This window comes from Bos taurus, chromosome 5 (genome assembly GCF_002263795.3).
Source record: "Bos taurus isolate L1 Dominette 01449 registration number 42190680 breed Hereford chromosome 5, ARS-UCD2.0, whole genome shotgun sequence".
In the NCBI taxonomy this organism is placed as follows: Eukaryota; Metazoa; Chordata; class Mammalia; order Artiodactyla; family Bovidae; genus Bos; species Bos taurus.
The window spans coordinates 66,137,699-66,142,211 of NC_037332.1; the positions used below are offsets into that span (position 1 = coordinate 66,137,699).

General features: G+C 43.0%; 1 pseudogene; it reads right to left on the minus strand.

Annotated features, from left to right (window-relative positions):
• Positions 1-1,232: 1,232 nt before the first annotated feature.
• On the minus strand, positions 1,233-4,170 carry LOC783823 (T-complex protein 1 subunit epsilon-like; annotated as a pseudogene).
• Between the last annotated feature and the right edge of the window lie 343 nt (positions 4,171-4,513).

The window sequence follows — 4,513 nt, forward strand, 5'->3', positions numbered from 1 at the left end:
CCTAAGTATTGGAGTTTCAGCCTCAGCATAAGTCCTTCCAATGAATATTCAGGGTTGATTTCCTTTAGGATTGACTGGTTTGATCTCCTTTCAGTCCAAGGGACGCTCAAGAGTCTTCTCCAAGACCGCAGTTCAAAAGCACCAATTCTTCAGCACTTGACTTTCTTTATGGGCTCAGTCAGTAAAGAGTCTGCCTGCAATGTGGGAGACCTGGGTTCGATTCCTGGGTCAGGAAGATCTCCTGGAGAAGGAAATGGCAATCCACTCCAGTGTTCTTGCCTGGAGAATTCCAAGGACAGAGGATAGGGCTACAGTCCATGGGGTCACAAAGAGTCAGACACGACTATGTGACTTTCACTTCACACTTTTCTTTATGGTTCAACTCTCACAACTATACATGACCACTGGAAAAAACATAGCTTTGACTAGACAGACCTTTATTGGTAAACTAATGTCTCTGCTTTTTAATATGCTGTCTAGGTATGCCATAGCTTTTCTTCTAAGGATCAAGTGTCTTTTAATTTCACAACTGAAGTCACCGTCTGCAGTGATTTTGGAGCCCAAGAAAATAAAGTCTGTCACTGTTTTCCATTGTTTCCCTATCTATTTGCCATAAAGTGATGGAACTGGATGCCATGATCTTTGTTTTTCAAATGTGGAGTTTTAAGCCAGCTTTTTTACTCTCCTCTTTCACTTTCATCAAAAGCCTCCTTAGTTCTTCTTCACTTTCTGCCATAAAGGTGGTGTCATCTGCATATCTGAGGTTATTGATATTTCTGCCTGCAATCTTGATTCCAGCTTGTGCTTCATCCAGCCTGGCATTCTGCATGATGTACTCTGCATATAAGTTAAATAAGCAGGTGACAATATACAGCCTTGACATACTCCTTTCCCAATTTTGAACTAGTCTGTTGTTGCATGTGCTGTTCTAACTGTTACTTCTTTCTTTTTTTGTCAGTATTTAAATAAATTTAATAGGATCAAGCCCATATTCCTCAATGTTAACATAAATCTTGAGAACAAACTAAACATTTAAAGCTGATAAAAACAGGTTCTACATCTTATTAAAAAAAAATCAACTCAAACCCTTTCAATTAAGGCATTTAATGAATGTTAGTGAATGTTTGTTAACTTGAGCAGAATATAAAGGTTGTTTAAAGTGTTCCCTTTAATACAACACATACAAAACCTTGTGAGATCATACGTCTATAATTTCATGTCTTTGAACAAATGAAACTATGGTTACCAAACAGCTACTGTTGTCACAGTGTCTGATACAGGTTAACAATAAATAGCTGTAGATGCAGCCCAAGACACCCATTTATTTAATCACAGTAGTGGATCTTACTCCTCATTTTATTCTAAATTCTGTCTTTACTGTTCAGATTCTCCAGGCTTATGGATGTTGTCAATCTTCAAAGTCATTCTAACCATTTGTGTTACAAGAGAGATCTGCTGCTTTTTGCCAATCAAGGTTTCTATGACATGTTGATGTTTCATATTATTGGTTCCCTTGTGCAGACAGCCAATCCCCGAGGGCGGGGTTCACCTCCTTCACGTGTCTGGTTCGGACCTCAGTCATGGTCTGGATGGGCTTCATGCCTCTGTTCTCCATGAGCTCCATGGGGATGCCCACCAGTCCCTCGGCAAAGGCGTGCATGGGTACTGCTCCAGGGCCGGGCACTGGTCGGCCTCCTGGCTCACCACCAGGGCGCAAGCGATCTCGGTAGCACCCCTGCAATATACCATGCGGTTGTCCCAATGAGGTTGCAGATTACACACAGAGCGTCATGACGGGAACGCTTGGCCTCCTTGATGATCATCTTATTTCCTCCTCTGATGAAAATGGTGACGGCTCTGAAGTTCTTACACTGCTCAATGACCAGCATCTTGTCTTTGGTGGTCCCAAACGAGATCTCTTTCACAGGATCTGCAAAGCCCAGCTTCTCAGCTATGAGCTCTGAGAACCTAGGGATGATGTGGCCACCTGTGGCAATGGCGATCAACTCAGTTTCAGATCCTCCAACCTAGTGAACCGCTGACAGATTATTCTGGAGAAGTAAATGATTGGCTTCATCATCAAAGCCCCACTGGCAAATAGCTAGGTTAGCACCAGTTTCTTTAATGTGCTGGATCATCTCTTCAAACTTCTCCTTTTCGTACTTCTGAAGGGCTTTAAAATCTTCTACAGATGTCACATCCACCTTATACTTCATCTTTGGTTTCGGTGGCTCAAATGAACATGTGAGGATTGCAACCTTAGCATCTTCCACTTGCCTGGTCTTCTGCGGGTGACTGAAGTCCTTGTCCATGATAAAGCCCTTGATCAGCTTGGTGTCCTTCAGCCACCCACCCACCTTGCCTTCTACCTTGATGAGCTGGAAGTCAATGTCTCTGTGCTGCATGTTGGCCACGGTGAGAACGGCATTCACAGTGATCTAGGCCATTTGTCAGTGACAGCTGTTAATTACTTTGGAGCCCAGCGTGGTCTTCACTGTCTGGATCAGGGGCTTGGTGTTCTTCATGTTGTCGAGGACACTGTTGCTGATCTTGTCCAGGTGTTCAATAGTGATGCGGGTGACCTGCTCTTGGCCGTCGGTGATCCTGATTGGGTGAATACGGAGGTCCAGCAGCTGCTCAGCCTTTTCCAAAGGACAACCACTCCTGTGGTTCTATCTCCAATCTCATCATCCTGTGATTTGGACAGTTCAGCCATCAGCTTGGTGATCTGATGGTCAACATCCATCATGCTTAAGAGGGTGGCACTATCATTGGTCATAGTCACGTCGCCATACTTATTCACCAACGTCTTATCAAGCCCATTTGGTCCAAGTGATGTTTTCATTGTATTTGCTACAGCTTTTGCTGCCATTATATGAGATTTGAGGGCCTCAAGTACCGTAAGATGAGACTTGCAGTCCTGATCCTTGAAGATGAGGAAAGGACCGCCATATTTGTCAAAGTCAAGGGTCCCCACGGACCCCATGATGCAGTAGCAAGAGTTACTCTCCCTCAACTGGCAGAGACCATGCCAGAACCCAGAGCCCACCTTCCTCTTCAGGGCTATCTGTTGCTTCTTGATCTGCATACAGGTTTCTCAGGAGGCAGGTAAGGTGATCTGGTATTCTCATCCCTTTAAGAATTTTCCACAGTTTGTTATGATCCACATAGTCAAAGGCTATGTGCTAAGTGCTGTTCTGAACTCTTAGAGTAAATAAGTTAAGCAAAATGTCTACCCTCATGTCCCTGACATTCTAGATGTAGGGGAATTGACAAAAAACAAACAATAAAGTAATGATTTCAGATATGATTAGTCCTATGAATAAAATAAAACACAGTTGGGGGTCAGAGTGACTTGAGTGGGGAACTTTTAGATAGATTAGAATGTATCTTTTTCAGAAGATGACACTGAACAGGGTCCTGATGGTGAGAAGGAATCCGACATGTGAAGGTATGGGAAGGGAATTTTAGGCATAAGGAAGAGAAAGTGTAAGGGGCTGAGTCAATGATGAGCTTAGTGGTTCTAGGAAAAGCAGGTGGGGCAGAGGGGTTGGAGGAGAGTGAGTAAAGGGTAGACTTATTGGAGCTGAGATGACACAGAGGCGAGGTCAGAGGACTGTACCCCATGGCAACAAGATTTAAATTTTAAGGTGATGGTAGGTCATGGAGGGTTCACATGGGCTGGATCACATTTTTAAAAGGTCATATTAGTTGAGGAGATTAGACTAATAGGCAAAAACAGATAGGAAATACTAAGGAATGCAAACCTTTTTTTTTAAGACATGTTGAGTTTGACATAGGTATTATACATACAAGTGTGGGGTCTAATTGGAGAAGGAAATGGCAACCCACTCCAGTATTCTTGCCTGGAGAATCCCATGGACAGAGGAGCCTGGCAGGCTACAGTTCATGGGGTTACAAAGAGTCAGACACAACTGAAGTGACTTAGCACACATGTGGGGTCTAATAGATAGTTGAAAGTGTAAATCTTAGAGCTTAGGAGATAGGTCAGAGTTGGAGATGTCTATGTGGGAGTCCTTACTGTATACATATAATCATTATGCTGTGCTTAGTTGCTGAGTTGTGTCTAAGTCTTTGTGACCCATTGGACTATAGCCCACCAGGCTCCTCTGTCCAAGAAATTTTTCAGGCAAGAATACTGAAGTGGTTGCCATTTCCTTTTCCAGAGGATCTTCCCAACCCAGGGATCAAATCCGCTTCTCCTGCATTGCAGGTGGATTCTTTACTGATGAGCCACTGGGGAAGCCCTACCCTGAAAGACATTTTTAAAATACTATTTTTTTTCTGATGTGCATAATGAATAACAGAAGTTAACAGAGTGTGACTTGAATACAATTTTTATTTTCTCATTTGTTTGTTTAATAGAAACTAGATAAAAATTAAGGTCTTAAATAAGTCTTATCTTTCAAAGGATCTAGGTGGGAGGGCTAGCCAATTGGGCCAATAAAGCCACCATTGCTTAAAACTTTCTTGGAGTGATTGGGGCTCCCTT